Source organism: Lagenorhynchus albirostris, chromosome 5, assembly GCF_949774975.1.
Source record: "Lagenorhynchus albirostris chromosome 5, mLagAlb1.1, whole genome shotgun sequence".
Taxonomy (NCBI): domain Eukaryota; kingdom Metazoa; phylum Chordata; class Mammalia; order Artiodactyla; family Delphinidae; genus Lagenorhynchus; species Lagenorhynchus albirostris.
Window position 1 is genome coordinate 4,301,455 of NC_083099.1, and position 21,274 is coordinate 4,322,728.

General features: G+C 41.4%; 1 protein-coding gene across 6 annotated transcripts in view; it reads right to left on the minus strand.

The window, feature by feature from the left end:
* The window catches only part of LOC132520827 (ubiquitin-conjugating enzyme E2 E2), a 385,603-nt gene that overhangs the window by 111,513 nt on the left and 252,816 nt on the right, over window positions 1–21,274 (minus strand). The gene's annotated exons all lie outside the window — the stretch shown is intronic.

Consider the following 21,274-nt stretch of genomic DNA (forward strand, 5'->3'; position numbering starts at 1 on the left):
AGATCATATAAAGCTTGGAATTTAAAAAATATCTATTTACAGTAACAATAAATTGAGCCATTCCATAAAAACACACCGAAGTTAATAGATTAATTCTACATAAGGAGTCACTTGTCAACATCATCAGTATTCTATAAATGGAATATGTTGGTATTACTAAATAAAACAGAACCAAGAAGATTCTGTTTTGCCATTCATAACCCTAAACTTATGAAACTAAAGATTCCAAGGACCGCAGACCAGAGGTAGGAGCACAAATGTTTGATAAAGCATAAAACTATTTCTGAGATCCTGAAAAGGGTGATATAGTGTCAAAAAGATAAATTTTCAAAGCTACAAGGGACACTAGAGAAAGAAAATACCCTAATCCTTTGTTAACTAAGAACACAAAAGAGGTTCATGGAGATCAGTAAATGTTCATCATTGATAAGACTCAGCTCAAGTATCATTCCCATCTGAATCTTCTTTTCTCTCTCTATCCAAAGATTCCTGGCCAATGCCCACACCCTCCAACTAGTGTGATCTATAGAAGATAAGATGCAACCTTTGGTTTTATACCTGTGTTGTGTAACTGTTTGCTTTTTCCATCCCTCCCTGGAAGTTCTTTGAGGAACAGATTTTGCCTTGTCCTCAGTGCCTAGTAAGTAAATGTTTATTGGATGATGATGCTGGGTTAACAGTGAAGCAAGGGGAAGCCACATGGCTACTAGCAGCAAACATACGTCCCCCAGTTGCAGAGAAACTCACTGAGGAAAATAAGGCCCACACAAGTCAACTTAACTGTGTTAATTCTCCCAGGGTAACAGAAGGCAAAGTGAGATTATAGTTTAGCTCCAGTGTTCCTCTTGCCCCATCAAGCTAATATGTACATCTAACAGCCAGAAATTCCCCTCACACCCTGTAGCAAAGTGGGAAACCCTGTTAAAGTGCTTGAGAAGATTTTATTGCCAACAAAGATTTCTCTTCTTTCTTATTTTGAAATTAGTTCATATCTACAAAAAAATTCATTGTTGAGCCGTATATCAGAAAAGCATGCATCTTATCTGTGACAAAGGAGGAAAAATATACAATAGGGAAAAGACAGCCTCTTCAATAAATGGTGCTGGGAAAACTGGACAGCTACATGCAAAAGAATCAAACTGGACTACCTTCTCACACCATATACATGATTAAACTCACAATGGATTAAAGACTTAAATGTAAGATCTAAAACCATAAAAATCCTAGAAGAAAACAAAGGCAGTACACTCTTTGACATCTAAGATTGACATCTTAGCAATATTTTTTTTGTATATGTCTCCTCAGGCTAGGGAAACAAAAGCAAAAATGAACAAATGGGACTCCATCAAACTAAAAAGCCTTTGCACAGTGAAGGAAACTATCATCAAAATGAAAAGGCAGCCTACTGAATGGGAGAAGATATTTGTAAATGATACGTTCAATAAGGGGTTAATACCCAAGGCATACAAAGAACCCATACAACTCAACATCAAAAAACATACAACCTATTAAAAAATGGGCAGAGGACCTGAACAGATATTTCTCCAAAGAAGACATACAGATGGCCAACAAGCACATGAAAAGACGCTCAAGATCACTAATCATGAAATGCAAATCAAAACACAATGAGATATCACCTCACACCTGTCAGAATGGCTATCATCGAAAAGACAACAATTAACAAGTGTTGACGAAGATGTGAACAAAAGGGGAAGCCTTGTGTACTGTTGGTGAGAATGTAAATTGGTATAGCCACTATGGAAAACAGTATGGAGATTACTCAAAAAAGTAAAAATAGAACTACCATACAATCCAGTAATTCTGCTTCTGGGTATTTATCTGAAGAAATTAAAACAGTAATTTGAAAAGTAACTGAAAAGATAATATGCATCCCAGTGTTCACTGCAGCATTAGTTACACTAGCCAAAATACAAAAATGCAACCTAAGTACCATTGATAGATGAATGGATGAAGATGTGGTACATACATATACACACAATGGAATATTACTGAGCCATAAAAAGTATGACATCTTGCCATTTGGGACAACATGGATGGACCTTGAGGGTATTATGCTAAGTGAAATAAGTCAGACAGAGAAAGACAAATACCACATCATTTCACTTACATGTGGAATCTAAAAAACAAAACAAAAGAATACATGTAAGAAAACAGAACAGACTCAGATACAGAGAACAAACAGGTGGCTGCCAGAGGGGAGGAGAGGTTGGCGGATGAGAGAAACAGGTGACGGAGATTAAGAGCTACAAACTTGCAGTTACAAAATAAATTGAGTCACAGGTATGAAGTATACAGTCAATAATTATGGAACATTTTTGTATGGTGACACCAAAAACCCCCCCACAAAAACCCAAAATCCAAAAAAGCATTCATCTTAACCAAGTTGGGATTATTCTGGGAATGCAAGGATAGTTTAATAATAGAAAATTATTATTGTAATTTACCTTATAACACATTAAAGTAGAAGAAAATGATAATCTCTAAGAGGTGCAGAAAAAGCACCCCATAGGTGCTTTTTTATTAAAAATGATAGCTATTTAAGATAAAAACTCCTAGCAAAATTAGAATAGTAAGAAACATCTTTAATCTGATAAAAAGCATATACCAAAAACCTCATAGCAACTATATATTCAATGGTAAAATATTAAAGCACACCCTTTAAAAACTAAGGAACATGACAAGGATGCCCACTATATCCATTTCTAATCATTACTGTATTAGAGCTCATGTTCATCAAGGTATGAAAGGGCACAGGAAAAAAACCCAAAGATTTATGGATTGGGATGGAAGAAATAAAGCTGTTGGCATTTGCAGTATTTATGTACACAGAAAAAACCTCCCCAAATCGATACACAATTAAATTTAATAAAAGTTTAGCAAAGTAGCTGGATGTAAGATCAACAGGCAAAATCAACTGCATTCAACACAACAGCAAAATTAGAAAATGTATTTTAGGGCTTCCCTGGTGGCGCAGTGGTTGAGAGTCTGCCTGCTGATGCAGGGGACACGGGTTCGTGCCCCGGTCCAGGAGGATCCCACGGGCCGCGGAGCGGCTGGGCCCGTGAGCCATGGTTGCTGAGCCTGCGCGACCGGAGTCTGTGCTCCGCAACAGGAGAGGCCACAGCAGTGAGAGGCCCGCGTACCGGAAAAAAAAAAAAATTTTAAGATACCTTTTATAAATAGTATTAAAAATATAAGAAACTTATGAATAAATTTCATAAAAATATGGAAGATTTTTATGGAGAAAATTATAAAACATATTGAAATACACTCAAGAAAATTAAATATCAATAGATGAAGACACCGAGTTTATAGGTAGGAAGACCCAGGATCCTGGGTATGTCAACTTCTCCCTGATCCAATGCAATTCTAATCCACAGTCCAACAGTTTTTTAAAAAACGAAACTTGACACGTTGATTCTAGAAGGCGTTTGGGAGCTCCAAGAAGCTCCTGAAATTTTTCTGCACACATATGAAAATCTGATATATATCAGAACTGATGGGGCTAAGAAAACAGTTCTGTCTTTGGGCAACAGAAATTTGATTTCTACCTCAATAAATATGTAAGACTCTGTTGCAGATGGATTAAACACTTAAATGCAAAAATCAAAAGTTTTGGAGTTTGACTAAAGAGGGTGACAAGGCAAGCCATAAACTGAGAAAAGATATTTGGATCATATAAAACTGACAAAATTCTAGTGTCCATAATATACAAATTCCTATCAATCAATAAGGAAAAGACTAACGATCCATTAGAAGGGAAAAAAGAGGAAACACGAATGGCCATCATCATATGAAAAATGCTCAATCTCATTAAAATAAGAGAAAGGAAACAAAATTACAATTTACTATTATTTCACAAAATATATAGGCAAAAATAAATGCCTGGCAAAACCTAGTGTTGATGAAGATGTGGAAAAACAAGAACTATCCATTGTTGATAAGCGTGCCAATCACTCTGAATGAGGACGTGGACTTCCCTAGCTCAGTTGGATATAGACAGTTCTATATTACAACACAGGAATTTCACTCCTAGGTACACACCCCAGAAAAACTTTTACCCATGCACCAGAAGACATGTACAAGAATGTTCATGGATGCACTATTTGTAATAGCAACATTAGAAACAACACAGATGTTCACTGACAGAAAAATGGATACATTCACCCAAAGGAATACTACACAGCGGTGAAAATATATAGACTAACATTGATAAATCTTAGAAATAGCATATTGGATAAAAAAGCAAGTCTAAAAGGAATATATATGGTATGACACTATTTCTACAAAGTTTAAAAGCAAACAGGAAAATAAATTATGGAGGGACATATACAAAAAGTTCCAGAGAGGAGTCTCCTGGGTAGAATCAGAGGGTGGAGAAGTAGCACACAGGAGCTTCAATGGTTCTGGGGATGTTCTACTTCTCAGGATGTGTGGTGGATTCAGGAGTTATTTGTTTTATTACTAGGTTTCATAACTTACTTAGGAGTTAGATATCTTAGATCTGTATCACATTTTCATATTAAGATAAACTATGCCAACAGCAAGTTGTAGCACAGGTACAGTGTGATCCTACTATAGAAACTAGAAACATATTAATAAAGCAACATTTTATATCATTTATGCATACAAATCTATGTCAATGTCTTTCAGGAAATGAACTGGAAAAATACACCCAAATTCAAGATGGTAGCTGTGCAAGGAACAGGGGAGAATTGGAGGGGGTGAGGGGAGGAAATCTGAACACAGAGAATGAAGGAGAGTTCAATTTTATTTCTACAGTTTGATTTCTCTTATTTAAAATAAGATGTAGTAAAATAAAATAAAAGAAAATCACAGTTAGCCAAGTTTATGGCCAAGTACTGAAACACGGTGCAAGGGACTGGGGTGCAGCCTCCCTGCCCCATCTGACCACTGATCTCCCTCTCCTGAAGCAGACAGTGAGGCAGACAGAATATTCAGGCCAGATGACAGCAAAACCTTGCCAACAACAGCCCTTGTTGCCAGACAAGCTCACTCATTTAGATGAATAATACACATGGTTACGCCCGGAGCTATAATTAGACGCAATACACATAGATAAGTTTATTAGAAGGAAGGGCTTAAAAGTAAATTATAGGTTTGTACTTACAACATTACTTCAAGGTAGACGAAATTTAGTTTAAAAAATACACACAGGAGAGCGCACAGCTATGAAACAGTGTGCAGAGACACATTTCCCAAATCTGAAGACATAATTTGTGAGTCACTTTGAGGAATTTTAAGATGATTTTCCAAGAATGGTCACCACAGTTAGTTATATAATGTCGGCTAATTAAGGAGTCACCAATAGTGCCACCAAAGAAGGACATCAAAAGCACAGGGCAGGAGACACTTCACAAACTGGGCCGTGTCTGCAGATAACGTATATTCCATCTGTGCCCATTCCAAGTTTTATCTGGCTCTCAGTCAGAACTCCAAATTTTATTGCTTCTTTTAAGTCAGTAAGCTGTCCATGTACTTATTAACAGTGGATTAAATAACTCAGTTAACAGTATCACTCTGAGTTGGTTCATGCTGCCAAAATGTGTCTTTCTGAGAAATTACTAGTAGTGACAACCTACCTGAAAAACAGATGGGTGCTTTATTTTTACTTTTTAATTAAAAAAATTTTTACCGGAGTATAGTTGATTTAAAATGTTGTGTTTGTTTTTTTTCTAACATCTTTATTGGAGTATAATTGCTTTACAATGGTGTGTTAGTTTCTGCTGTATAACAAAGTGAATCAGCTATACGTATACATATATCCCCATATCCCCTCCCTCTTGCGTCTCCCTCCCACTCTCCCTATCCTACCCCTCTTGGTGGACACAAAGCACCGAGCTGATCTCCCTGTGCTATGTGCATGCTTCCCACTAGCTATCTATTTTACATATTGTAGTGTATATACGTCCATGCCACTCTCTCACTTCATCCAGGCTTACCCTACCCCCTCCCCGTGTCCTCAAGTCCATACTCTACATCTGTGTCTTTATTGCTGTCCTGCCCCTAGGTTCTTCAAAACCACGTTTTTTTTTTTTTTTAAGATTCCATATATATGTGTTAGCATACAGTATTTGTTTTTCTGTTTCTGACTTACTTCACTCTGTATGACAGACTCTAGGTCCATCCACCTCACTAAAATAACTCAATTTTGTTTCTTTTTATGGCTAAGTAATATTTCATTGTATATATGTGTCACATCTTCTTTATCCATTCATCTGTCGACGGACAGTTAGGTTGCTTCCATGCCCTGGCTATTGTAAATAGAGCTGCAATGAACACTGTGGTGCATGATTCTTTTTGAATTACGGCTTTCTCAGGGTATATGCCCAGTAGTGGGATTGCTGGGTCATATGGTAGTTTTTTAATGAACCTCCATACTGTTCTCCACAGTGGCTGTATCAATTTACATTCCCACCAACAGTGCAAGAGGGTTCCCTTTACTCCACACCCTCTCCAGCATTTCTTGTTTGTAGAATTTTTGATGATGACCATTCTGACTGGTGTGAGTTGATACCTTATTGTAGTTTTGATTTGCATTCCTCTAATGATTAGTGATGTCGAACATCCTTTCATATGCTTGTTGGCAATCTATGTACCTTCTTTGGAGAAATGTCTATTTAGGTCTTCTGCCCATTTTTAGATTGGGTTGTTTGTTTTTTTGATATCGAGCTGCTTGTATAATTTGGAGATTAATCCTTTGTCAATTGCTTCATTTGCAAATAATTTCTCCCATTCTAAAGGTTGTCTTTTCGTCTTGTTTATGGTTTCCTTTGCTGTGCAAAAGCTTTTAAGTTTCATTAGGTCCCATTTGTTTATTTTTGTTTTTATTTCCATTTCTCTAGGAGGTGGATCAAAAAGGATCTTGCTGTGATTTATATCATAGAGTATTCTGCCTATGTTTTCCCCTAAGAGTTTTAAAGTGTCCAGCATTACATTTAGGTCTTTAATCCATTTTGAGTTTACTTTTGTGGGTGGTGTTAAGGAAGGTTCTAATTTCATGCTTTTACATGGAGCTGTCCAGTTTTCCCAGCACCACTTATTGAAGAGGTTGTCTCTTCGCCACTGTATATTCTTGCCTCCTTATCAAAAATAAGGCGACCATGTGTGCGTGGGTTTATCTCTGGGCTTTCTGTCCTGTTCCATTGATCTACATTTCTGTTTTTGTGCCAGTACCATACTGTCTTGATTACTGTAGCTTTGGAGTATAGTCTGAAGTCTGGGAGCCTGATTCCTCCAGCTTCGTTTTTCTTTCTCAACATTGCTTTGGCTATTCGGGGTCTGTTGTGTTTCCGTACAAATTGTGAAATTTTTTGTTCTAGTTCTGTGAAAAATGCCATTGGTAGTTTGATAGGGATTGCATTGAATCATTGTAGATTGCTTTGGGTAGTATAGTCCTTATTATAATGTTGATTCTTCCAATCCAAGAACATGGTATATCTCTCCATCTATTTGTATCATCTTTAATTTCTTTCATCAGTGTATTATAGTTTTCTGCATACAGGTCTTTTGCCTCCTTAGGTAGGTTTATTCCTAGGTACTTTATTCTTTTTGTTGCAATGGTAAATGGGAGTGTTTCCTTAATTTCTCTTTCAGATTTTTTATCATTAGTGTATAGGAATGCAAGAGATTTCTGTACATTAATTTTGTATCCTGCTACTTAACCGAATTCATTGATTAGATCTAGTAGTTTTCTGGTTCCATCTTTAGGATTCTCTATGTACAGTATCATGACATCTGCAAACAGTGACAGCTTTACTTCTTTTCTGATTTGGGTTCCTTTTATTTCTTTTTCTTCTCTGATTGCTGTGGCTAAAACCTCCAAAACTATGTTGAATAGTGGTGAGAGTGGACATCCTTCTCTTGTTCCTGATCTCAGAGGAAATGATTTCAGTTTTTCACCATTGAGAACAATGTTGGCTGTGGGTTTGTCATATATGGCCTTTATTATGTTGAGGTAGTTTCCCTCTTTCCCCACTTTCTGGAGAGTTTTTATCATAAATGGGTGTTGAATTTTGTCGAAAGCTTTTTCTGCATCTATTGAGATGATCATATGGCTTTTCTCCTTCAGTTTGTTAATATGGTGTATCACATTGATTGATTTGCGTATATTGAAGAATCCTTGTATTCCTGGGATAAACCCCACTTGATCATGGTATATGATCCTTTTAATGTGCTGCTGGATTCTGTTTGCTAGTATTTTGTTGAGGATTTTTGTATCTACGTTCATCAGTGATATTGGCCTGTAGTAATCTTTTTTTGTAACGTCTTTGTCTGGTTTTGGTATCAGGGCCTCGTAGAATGAGTTTGGGAGTGTTCCTCCCTCTGCTATATTTTGGAAGAGTTTGAGAAGGATAGGTGTTAGCTCTTCTCTAAATGTTTGATAGAATTTGCCTGTGAAGCCATCTGGTCCTGGGCTTTTGTTTGTTGGAAGCTGTTTAATCACAGTTTCAATTTCAGTGCTTGTAATTGGTCTGTTTATATTTTCTATTTCTTCCTGGTTCAGTCTCAGAAGGTTGTGCTTTTCTAAGAATTTGTCCATTTCTTCCAGGTTGTCCATTTTATTGGCATATAGTTGCTTGTAGTAGTCTCTTATGATCCTTTGTATTTCTGCAGTGTCAGTTGTTACTTCTCCTTTTTTCATTTCTAATTCTATTGATTTGACTCTTCTCCCTTTTTTCCTTGATGAGTCTGACTAATGGTTTATCAATTTTATCTTCTCAAAGAACCAGCTTTTTGTTTTATTGATCTTTGCTATCGTTTCCTTCATTTCTTTTTATTTCTGATGTGATCTTTATGATTTCTCTCCTTTGGCTAACTTTGGTTTTTTTTTTTTTTGTTCTTCTTTCTCTAATTGCTTTAGGTGGAAGGTTAGATTGTTTATTTGAGATTTTTCTTGTTTCTTGAGGCAGGATTTTATTGCTATAAACTTCCCTCTTAGAACTGCTTTTGCTGCATCCCACAGGTTTTGGGTAGTCGTGTTTTCATTGTCACTTGTTTCTAGGTATTTTTTGATTTCCTCTTTGATTTCTTCAGTGATCTCTTGGTTATTAAGTAGCGTATTGTTTAGCCTCCATGTGTTTCTATTTTTTACAGAATTTTTCCTGTAATTGATATCTAGTCTCATAGCATTGTGGTCAGAAAAGATACTTGATATGATTTCAGTTTTCTTGAATTTACCAAGGCTTGATTTGTGACCCAAGATATGATATATCCTAGAGAATGTTCCATGAGCACTTGAGAAGAAAGTGTATTCTGTTGTTTTTGGATGGAATGTCCTATAAATATCAATTAAGTCCATCCTGTTTAATGTATCATTTAAAGCTTGTGTTTCCTTATTTTCATTTTGGATGATCTGTCCATTGCCGAAGCAGGGTGTTAAAGTCCCCTAGTATTATTGTGTTACTGTTGATTTCCCCTTTATGGCTGTTAGCATTTGCCTTATGTATTGAGGTGTTCCTATGCTGGATGAATAAATATTTACAATTGTTATATCTTTTTCCTGGATTAATCCCTTGATCATTATGTAGTGTTCTCTTTGTCTCTTGCAATAATCTTTATTTTAAAGTCTATTTTGTCTGACATGAGAATTGCTACTCTAGCTATCTTTTGATTTGCATTAGCATGGAATATCTTTTTCCATCCCCTCACTTTCAGTCTGTGTGTGTCCTTAAGTCTGCAGTGGGTCTCTTGTAGACAGCATATATACGGGTCTTGTTTTTGTATCTATTCAGCCAGTGTGTGTCTTTTGGTTGGAGCCTTTCAACCATTTACATTGAAGGTAATCACTGACATGTTTGTTCCTATTACCATTTTCTTAATTGTTTTGGGTTTGTTTTTGTAGGTCTTTTTCTTCTCTTGTGTTTCCTGCCTAGAGAAGTTCCTTTAGCATTTGTTGTAAAGCTCGTTTGGTGGTGCTGAATTCACTTCGCTTTTGCTGGTCTGTAAAGGTTTTAATTTCTCCGTCGAATCTGAATGAAATCCTTGCTGGGTAGAGTAATCTTGGTTGTAGGTTTTTCCCCTTCATCCCTTTAAATATGTCCTGCCACTCCCTTCTGGCTTGCAGAGTTTCTGCTGAAAGATCAGCTGTTAACCTTATGGGGATTCCCTTGTATGTTATTTGTTGCTTTTCCCTTGCTGCTTTTAATATATTTTCTTTGTATTTAATTTTTGACAGTTTGATTAATATGTGTCTTGGCAATGGTTCTCTTTGGATTTATCCTGTATGGGACTCTCTGTGCTTCCTGAAATCGACTGACTATTTCCTTTCTCATATTAGGGAAGTTTTCAACTATAATCTCTTCAAATATTTTCTCAGTCCCTTTCTTTTTCTCTTCTTCTTCTGGGACCCCTATAATTCGAATGTTGGTGCATTTAATGTTGTCCCAGAGGTCTCTGACACTGTCCTCAACTCTTTTCATTCTTTTTTCTTTATTCTGCTCTGTGGTCATTATTTCCACTATTTTACCTTCCAGGTCAGTTATCCGTTCTTCTGCTTCAGTTATTCTGCTGTTGATTCCTTCTAGAGAATTTTAAATTTCACTTGTTGTGTTGTTCACCATTGTTTGTTTGCTCTTTAGTTCTTCTAGGTCCTTGTGAAACATTTCTTGTATTTTTCCATTCTATTTCCAAGATTTTGGATCATCTTTACTGTCATTACTCTGAATTCTTTTCCAGGTAGACTGCCTATTTCCTCTTCATTTGTTAGGTCTGGTGGGTTTTTATCTTGCTCCTTCATCTGCTGTGTGTTTTTCTGTCTTCTCATTTTGCTTAACTTACTGTGTTTGGGGTCTCCTTTTCGCAGGCTGCAGGTTCGTAGTTCCCATTGTTTTTGGTGTCTGCTCCCAGTGGCTCAGGTTGGTTCAGTGGGTTGTGTAGGCTTCCTGGTGGAGGGGACTGGTGCCTGTGTTCTGGTGGATGAGGCTGGACCTTGTCTTTCTGGTGGGCAGGACCGTGTCCGGTGGTGTGCTTTGGGGTGTCTGTGAACTGTTATGATTTTAGGCAGCCTCTCTGCTAATGGGTGGGGGTGTGTTCCTGTCTTGCTGGTTGATTGGAATGGGGCGTCCAGACCTGAAGCTTGTTGGTCATTGAGTGGAGCTGGGTCTTAGCATTGAGACAGAGATCTCCGGGAGAGTTCTCACTGATTGATATCATGTGAGGCCGGCAGGTCTCTGGTGGATCAATGTCCTGAACTTGGCTCTCCCACCTCAGAGTCTCAGGCCTGACACCCGGCCAGAACATCAAGACCCTGCCAAGTCACACGGCTCAGAAAAAAATGGAGGGAAAAAGAAAGAAAGAAAGAAAAAAATATATATAGTTATTAAAATAAAAAATATCATTAAAATAAAAGAATAAAAAAGTAATAAAAAGAAAAGAGCAACCAAACCAATAAACAAATCCACCAATGACAACAAGCATTAAAAACTATCCTAGGGGCTTTCCTGGTGGCGCAGTGGTTGAGAGTCCGCCTGCCGATGCAGGGGACACGGGTTCGTGCCCCGGTCCGGGAAGATCCCACACGCCGCGGAGCGGCTGGGCCTGTGAGTCATGGCCGCTGGGCCTGCGCGTCCAGAGCCTGTGCTCCGCAACGGGGGAGGCCACAGCAGTGAGGGGCCCGCGTACCACCAAAAAAAAAAAAAAAAAAAAAAGCTATCCTAAAAAAACAAAAACAAAAACGGATAGACAGAACCCTAGGACAAATGGTAAAAGCAAACCCATACAGATAAAATCACACAAAGAAGCATATACATACACACTCAACAAAGAGAAAAAGGAAAAAATATATATTTTTTTTTAAAAAAAGAAGAGAGCAACCAAATCAATTAACAAATCTACCAATGACAATAAGCTCTAAACTAAAATAAACATAAGACCAGAAACAAATTACATGCAGAGAGCAAACCCCAAGCCTACAGTTGCTCCCAAAGTCCACAGCCTCAATTTCGGATGATTCGTTGTCTATTCAGGTATTCCACAGATGCAGGGTACATCAAGTTGATTGTGGAGATGTAATCCGCTGCTCCTGAGGCTGCTGGGAGAGATTTCCCTTTCTCTTCTTTGTTCGCACAGCTCCCGGGGTTCAGCTTTGGATTTGGCCCCGCCTCTGTGTGTAGGTCGCTGGAGGGCGTCTGTTCTTCGCTCAGACAGGACGGGATTAAAGGAGCAGCTGAATCGGGGCCCTGGCTCACTCAGGCCGGGGGGAGGGAGGGATACGGAATGCGGGGTTAAGCCTAAGGGGCAGAGGCCAGCGTGACACTGCATCAGCCTGAGGCGCACCGTGTGTTCTCCCGGGGAAGTTGTCCCTGGATCACGGGACCCTGGCAGTGGCGGGCTGCACAGGCTCCCCGGAAGGGGGGTGTGGATAGTGACCTGTGCTCGCACACAGGCTTCTTGGTGGCGGCAGCAGCAGCCTTAGAGACTCATGCCCGTCTCTGGGGTCCGCGCTGATAGCCGTGGCTCGCGCCCGTCTCCGGAGCTCATTTAGGCGGTGCTCTGAATCCCCTCTCCTTGCGCACCCCAGAACAATGGTCTCCTGCCTCTTCGGCAGCTCCAGACTTTTTCCCGGACTCCCTCCCAGCTAGCTGTGGTGCACTAGCCCCCTTCAGGCTGTGTTCACGCCACCAACCCCAGTCCTCTCCCTGGGATCTGACCTCCAAAGCCCGAGCCTCAGCTCCCAGCCCCCGCCCGCCCCGGCGGGTGAGCAGACAAGCCTCTCGGGCTGGTGAGTGCTGGTCAGCACTGATCCTCTGTGCGGGAATCTCTCCACTTTGCCCTCCGCGCCCCTGTGGCTGCGCTCTCCTCCGCGGCTCCAAAGTTTCTCCCTGCCCAGCCCCAGTCTCCACCAGTGAAGGGGCTTCCTGGCGTGTGGAAACTTTTCCTCCTTCACAGCTCCCTCCCAGAGGGTCAGGTCCCATCCCTATTCTTTTGTCTCTGTTTTTCCTTTTTTCTTTTGCCCTACCCAGGTACGTGGGGAGTTTCTTGCCTTTTTGGGAAGTCTGAGGTCTTCTGCCAGCCTTCAGTAGGTGTTCTGTAGGAGTTATTCTACATGTAGATGCATTTTTGATGTATTTGTGGGGAGGAAGGTGATCTCCATGTCTTATCCTTCGCCATCTTGAAGGTCCCCCCAGAATATTTTTTTAATATGTCAGAATTATTTGGGTCTAGGGACTTGCCTGGTGGCGCAGTGGTCGAGAATCTGTCCGCCTGCCAATGCAGGGGACATGGGTTCGATCCCTGGTCCAGGAAGATCCAACATGCCGCGGAGCGACTAAGCCTGTGCGTCACAACTACTGAGCCTGTGTTCTAGAACCCGCGAGCCACAACTGCTGAGCCCGTGTGTCACAACTACTGAAGCCCGCGCACCTAGAGCCCATGCTCCACTACAAGAGAAGCTACCTCAATGAGAAGCCTGCGCACCACAACGAAGAGTAGCCCACACTCGCTTCAACTAGAGAAAGCCTGTGTGCAGCAACAAAGATCCGACGCAGCCCAAGATAAATAATAAATAAATAAATTTATTAAAAAAAGAATTATTTACATCTATACAAAACGGAAGAATGGGCTTTTATACACTCTGACTGGCCCAAAAAGTGAGAAGCAGATGCTGCAGACTGTTTTACCCTTTAAACTATCCCTTCTTTCTTCAATTGGTCAAATAGAGGCTGGTGCCAGAGGACACTTGCAGTACAGTGGGGAAGCCCGTGGACAGGCTCTGAGCCAGATTCGCCTGACTCCCAGCCCTCCCACTGAGCACCTGTATGACCCTGGGTAAATAAGTCATCTCTCTATGTTTTAGTTTTCTCATCTGCAAAATGGGGCCGTTACAGCACCGACCCGGAGGACCAGCTGTGAAATTTTAGTGGAACTGGACTCACAGAGCTTGGAAAATGGGTCTGTAACAGTCCAAATGGTAAGCCTCCAAATGTTAGCTGCTGTTGGTGTCGCAGTTATGCCTGTGGGTGGCACAAAAGTTCACCAACACACTCAAGAGGTTACTGCCTGGTGGTTTTCTAACAAAGGTTTCAGGATACCAGGACTAGAAAGCAGGCTACCAAGACCTGTGCACAAATAATGGCAATCATCTTTCTCTTCATCATCACCCTGCCATCTAATCTTATGATGTGTATTTAGGGCGAAACTTTGGAAACCATTAGAATTCATAGCTGCCGCTCCCAGGAAACCAAATTTTGCATTAAATGGAATGTTTATTTACAATCAGGACTTTTAGGTATGAAGTTATTATATTTAGCAACGTTTTCCCACTTGCGGTATTCTTAATGTTCAGTACCCTTAATTTTCTTTAATTTTCAGATTTTATTTATTTATTTTTAAAAATTTATTATTGAAGTATAGTTGATATACAATGTTGTATTATTTTCTGCTGTACAGCAAAATGATTGAGTTATACATATATATACATTCTGTTTCGTATTCTTTTCCATTATGGTTTATCACAGGATACTGAATGTAGTTCCCTGTGCTATACCGTAGGACCTTGTTTATCCATTCTCTGTATAACAGTTTTCATCTGCTAATCCCAAACTTCCAATCCTTCCCAACCATCCCCCCAGCTCCGGCAACCACAAGTCTCTTCTCTATGTCTGTGAGTCTGTTTCTGTTTTGTAGATAAGTTCATTTGTGTCATATTTTAGATCCCACGTGTAAGTGATATCATATGGTGTTTGTTTTTCTCTGACTTACTTTGCTTAGTATGAGAATCTCTAGGTTCATCCATGTTGCTACAAATGGCACTGCTTCACTCTTTTTTATGGCTGAGTAATATTCCATTGTGTATATGTACCACTTCTTCTTTATCCATTCATCTGTCGATGGACGTTTAGGTTGCTTCCATGTCTTGGCTACTGTAAATAGCGCTGCTGTGAACATAGGGGTGCATGTAACTTTTTGAATTAGAGTTTTGTCCGGGTATATGCCCAGGAGTGGGATGGCTGGATCATATGGCAACTCTATTTTCAGTTCTCTGAGGAACCTCCATACAGTTTTCCATAGTGGCTGCACCAATCAGATTTTTTTTTGCGGGGGGGGGGGGGCACGGCACCGCTCAGCTTGCAGGATCTCGGTTCCCCAACCAGGGATTGAACCCAGGCCACTGAAATGAAAGCGCCGAATCCTAACCACTAGATCACCAGGGAACTCCCAGACTTTATTTTTTAAAGAAGAAAAATCAACACAGTTAACAGAGTTAAACTGCAAACAAAAGACAAATCTATTAAAATGCAAATATCAGTTCACAAATTACTAATTGGTTGAAGGGCCAAAGCTGCTGCTTGGAGAAATCCTTTAGAGAATCAGTGTTATAAACTGTTTGGCTTTCAACGCCGTTCTCTACAGTGGAAGAGCCCTGATGCATATATGAAATGTTACACGTTTACAATAAAACTGACGAAAAGGAAGGACTAAGTGCTCACTGTATTTAAGATCGTAAGATGCTCTAAATATATCTGAATACTTTGAATGTGCTGCGCCACAGCTGTGACTCTAAGACTGAGAGTTTCTGGCTGTGCCTGCTGGCTTTTCGTTAATGCTGACTCCAAGCCAGGTAAAGAGGAAGGATGCCTGGGCTCCCCGGGACAAGGGGCCTGCCTTCGGAGAGAGTCTCTGATGTGCCAAGACTCATCTGAAATCGACGGGACAGGGTAGCAAGGAGAAGACGGTACCAGGGGACCTCTCAGGAGCTCTGGCAATCTCTGCTTATACATCAGACTCCATGGAGCTGAATTCACCCCTTCCCACCGGGAGGCACGTCATTCACACACAAATGATATACTGCACCCATGTCCAAAGTCCCTGTGCGAGTAAACAGCTGCAGGCATTTTGAGCTTCTGGGGTTACAACATAATAAATAACGTGTGTTTCTCTAGTGTCAGACTGGAAGGAAAGGGTAGTTTCTAGTTCCCGTGTGTTGAAAGAAAATATAAAGGCAAGGCGCAGATCAGCTGCAGATAAGGATAGTAGGAAAGGCAGCTAAAGAGGGGAAAAACCACACAACTGTCTGAATGAAATGAGGAAAAACATGTGGGCGTGGGGAGGTTTAAGGGGGAAAATGTTTTCAGCGCTCTCAAGGTCATACGCGGACCTATTTGTTGCTTGCTTTTTGTCTTCCTTTTACTAAAATTCTCCGTAGCTCTGCCCCCCCGCCCCGATTCCTGAAAAGCTCTCTTCCCCAGGTATCTAAGAGCCTCCTCTGACAGGGCACCGCTCCGACGCCTCTGTCCTCTTCAATGACACCTCTTCAGCGTCTGCCTCGCTGGGGGCTCTACCCTCGGCCACCTTTTCTCACCTTCCACCTCGGGATCTCATCATCCACCTTCGACAATCAACCTACCAAACACTGATAGAATCTCTAACCTGGTCGGAAACCTGACCGTCGACGGGGACCGTGCTGCCTCCTTCTCCTCTCATTAGGTTCCCCAAAACCTGCTGAATCGTGCTCCATAGTACCTTCCTAACCCGTCTACTGGCTGCATCCTCTGTCACTTCCATGACGGCACCGGCATCCTCTGTGGTCTCCCTGCTTCCAGTTCTGCTTTCCTCCCATCCTTCCACTGAAGGGCAGAGAGGGCAATCTCCAGGAAATCTTTTAAATGGGATCTTGTTTCCCTGTTTCCTCTGACTTCTTAATAACTTCAAGATCAAGCCCCGGTTCCTCTGGAGCACGCAAAGTCTTCCAGAAAGATCTGGCTCCAGCTTGCATCTCTGGCCTCATCCTTTGCAGCCCCCTCTCCCTCAATCCTCCAAGCATACTGGAATTACCTGTAGAACCTCCACAGGGACTGGGTTCTTTCTGGGCTTTTGGATAAGATGCTCTGCAGGTCTGACCATTCTACTTGTCCTTGAGGTCTTAACTTAGCTGCCTTCTCCTCCAGGACATCTTCCTTACCCCCAAAGGCAGGGGGGTAACATTCTATGCAAACATGACATTATACAAACAGTTACGAATGGGGCCTTTAATACTGGGGAAAGAAGAAAAGTTAAGGAACAACATTTTCTGGATCACAGGAAAGGAGGACTCACTCTGATGGTGAAAGGGCTTGTTAAGAAAACAAGCCAGGTCTGCAGCTCTCGAGAGGACAAATAGAGAATGGTGCCTCACAAACTCCTGGGGGTCCCTATGTTTGTATTCAGTGATTTTTTTCTAAAGAACCAGGACCACTGAAGTCCACCATAACATCATAGGAAGTTAGGATATAACAGTGCTGAGTATGGAATAACTGAATCACTTTGCTATACACCTGAAACTAACACAACATTGTGAATCAACTATATACTCCAATATAAAGGAAAAAATTAAAAAAAAGAATCAGGCAAAAGGGTGAAATCCTAAAAGAAAGGACAATTAAAAAAAAAAAAAAGACAAGATCCCTTATGTACACTAAGCTCCAAGCAGAATTGGACTGTTACTATTTCCTCCAAGTACCGTTTCATACAGCTTCTTTCCAGCTCACAAGGATATGGTGCTTATCTCCAAGATAAGTAGTCCAAGAAAAATAATTATTTTACGCTTTTTGTGAATGAGTGCTTTAATAAATGGGAAGGACCTTTGTCCTCAATCACCTTCTCAGATTTGAGATGCAAAGATGAAAAAAAAAATTCATTTGACTATAGTTATCTTTTACCAAATCTTAAAAGTCGTTACTTTCACCTACTTTGGATGCTTTGTTAACAGTGTCAATGACTGGGCTGAGAGGAAGAAACAGGAGGAAAATAAAATTTTAAACACAAAATAAGTACTGCTTAAGAATCACAGCACTTCCTTTGCCCAGGGCAGGCAGTAGCTGAAAAGATAGTAGGCTAAGTCATAAACTAACCTTCTAGAAGTTACCGAGGAAGGCAGTCTCTTTCAGTTATATTCATGACAGCTTAGACATCCTTGCTTCTTTCTACGTTACATAATACAGGAGTGTATGGTGTATGTGTTTAATTTTCCCAATAGGTGATATATTGCACTGAGTGAACAACTTTGCAACAGACATAATTTTAAGAGGCATAACTATGAAATAGCGAGGAGGGAAAAGCAGAGAAACTGGGAAGCAGGAAGACCTCAGGGAAAAAATGGTATATTCTCCCTTTCCCTTCTAAGCTACATTTCCGTAAGACGCATTCACTTGTAAGCACAAAGATAAGTCACAGAGTCAAAAGGAACCACATCCTATTTTATATATGTGGGTTGTCAGAAATAAGGTTATAATCATAAACACTTTGGAAACCATCTAGTTCAACTTTTTCATCACCCAGAAGCAAGCATTAGAACTGGACTGGAATTCCACTGAGTTAGACCGTTAGGCATAACATCAATCAGCGTTACTTAAAATACTGAATTATAGAATTTTTAATCCTTTAGTGAGCTGAAAGGCCTCCAGCAATAAGGTGATGGAGTTATTCTCAGTCTTTAAAAAATCTTTTTCGGGGCTTCCCTGGTGGCGCAGCGGTTGAGAGTCTACCTGCTAAAGCAGGGGACACGGGTTCGAGCCCTGGCCTGGGAGGATCCCACATGCCGTGGAGCAACTAGGCCCGTGAGCCACAACTACTGAGCCTGCGCGTCTGGAGCCTGTGCTCTGCAACAAGAGAGGCCGCGACAGTGAGAGGCCCGCGCATCGCGATGAAGAGTGGCCCCCGCTTGCCGCACAGAAATGAAGACCCAACACAGCAAAAAAAAAAAAAAAATCTTTTTCAATGCACCTTCGCCTTGCGGAAAAAATAACCCACTTCAGCAGTGACGCTCAGCATGTATGTGGGGGTAGGGCAGGGGAGGGAATAATTTGAAAAAATGAAAAAGCTCTTTTCCCGCTGGGAATCCCTTCTATTTCAAAGCCTTCATTTCAAAGGCGGTAAGATTAAGGGTCAGAAAAGTGAAGTAAGTGCTTTGCCCAAGACCACACCTGGACACACCTGCGCCCTCTGACTCCAAGAAGAGCTCTTTCTGCGTCACCACTGCTGCTAATCAGACAGCAAGCCTCAACTGGAAAAGCCGTGTGGCTACCACAACGATAAACTGCTCTGCTCCAGACAGGAGACCGGATAGCAAGACCAACATCTGGACTGTCTTCTGCCTTCACAACCTGGGCACGTTTCAGGGTAATTTCAGAGGTTTGGTGAACAGCCATTTTTATTTCAGCTCCCAAATTCTCTTTTTTTTTTTAACTTTTCAAAGTAGAAATAGCAACTTTCTTCATTTCTTCAGGAAATCTACCATTTCTTGCCACCCCGCTTTTGCTGCTCACCTCCCACCTCAATTCCTGTGCATTTTCTCTAGTTTGTGTGAGAAATGGAAGCTCTCAAGGTCCCCAGGCCTGCAGAATTAGCCCTCTCTTATCTGCACTGTAAGAACAATTTTGGAGCTAGCCCATGTGGCTCGTCATGTGTCTTTATTATTTAAAATCCCCACTCCACCCCCAAGTGTTAGACAGGAAGGCTGTAGAGCTGTAATGCGTCTCCTGATCTTATCTGCAGGTTGAACAAGCCTTTGACAAGCAGACAAGCCTCTGCTGACCCTGCTCAGTTTGCAGGAAGTCAAATCCTTCTCAAAACGTTTCAACTCTCCAAAATGTTACCACGCACTGGGGACAGAATGTAAGATCCCCTGGTATCATTTCAACGGCAGCTCTATGACTTTCTGACATTTATACTATACCAAAGTAAAAATTCTATTCAAATGTTAGGGCCGGGTGGACCTTGAGGACAGCTAACTATTCTTAGGAGAGATAAGATTTATTTGTTTGTTTGTATACAGAGTTACTATCAAGGCAATTTTGTTTCTCAGGTTAGATACCTCCAATATACTCGATACACTTCTCACTGGCTGAGAATCTTTGTTTCTTTCATAGGAAAGTGGTAAGCAACAATTTCCTCACAGAGCTGCCTCATTTATTCCAAAAAGGTCAGCTGTGATATCCTACAACCTGCGTGGTTTTCTTTGTATCCCTGACGCTGCTCTCTGGCCCCAAGATTCACCATCACCGTTTTCTTCCACCTGGCTGCCTGGAGGCCAAGGTTAGCCCAGAGGAGAGAGAGGAAACAAGTCAACCAAAAGACTAATGGCAGGGCTTCCCTGGTGGCGCAGTGGTTGAGAGTCCACCTGCCGATGCAGGGGACGCGGGTTCGTGCCCCGGTCCGGGAAGATCCCACATGCCACGGAGCGGCTGGGCCCGCGAGCCATGGCCGCTGAGCCTGCGCGTCCCGAGCCTGTGCTCCGCAACGGGAGAGGCCACAGCGGTGAGAGGCCCGCGTACCGCAAAAAACAAACAAACAAACAAACAAAAGAGACTAATGGCAAAAGGAAACTGCATGCATGATACTTCATAAATACTTGTTGAAAAATAACAAACATCTGGGGCAGAAGACTAGTCTATTAGTACAGCATAGTGGTAAAGGAAGTGGGCTTCACACTTCAGACGCTGAGAGGCTCAGCGTCTGAATCCCGGCTCTGCCACTTACTGTGTGAAAGATCAAGTCGATTCCAACAGGTACAGGAAGCTTGGGCCTAACAGATGAAATGCACTGCACGCAAAAAAAAGCAGGGAGGCGGAAGTGGGTTCCCTGCTGGGAGAACAGCAAATATGCAGGTGGCTGAGGTGAGGCGGTGTAGGGCCTTAAATGATATGATAGGAATTGGATTTTGGAGACCTGTGGTTTTCAAATGTGTTGGTTCTAGGAGCTGCAGGGCTCCACCGAGGTCTTTTGGGAATCACTCATCTCTCTGCTCCCTCCCACCTGAGATTCAACCAGAGAAACGCCACTGTGTGTATATATATATATATTACACACACACACACACACACACACACACACACACACACACACACACATTTAGTGAATAAAAGGAGTCTAGTGCTTTAAAAAAGGACTGAACTAGAACTTAAAAAAAAAAAGCCTGGGTCCCACCCAAGACCAGCTGAATCAGAACTGAAGAGCACCTGGGACTGAGAACCACTATCACAGATGATGGATTCACTGCGGGCCTTGAAGTATGGTCCAGAGAGTAGCAGCGTCACGCAACAGAACCTACTTTTACAAAAAGAGCTACAGAGCGGGGAGGAATGAATTGGGAGATCGGGATCAACACATACACACTACTATGTATAAAACAGATAACTAAGAAGGACCTACTGTATCGTACTGGGAACTCTATTGAATACTCTGGAATGACCTACGGGAAAAGAATCTAAAAAAGAGTGGGTATATGTATAAGGTATAACTGATTCAGTCTGCTGTA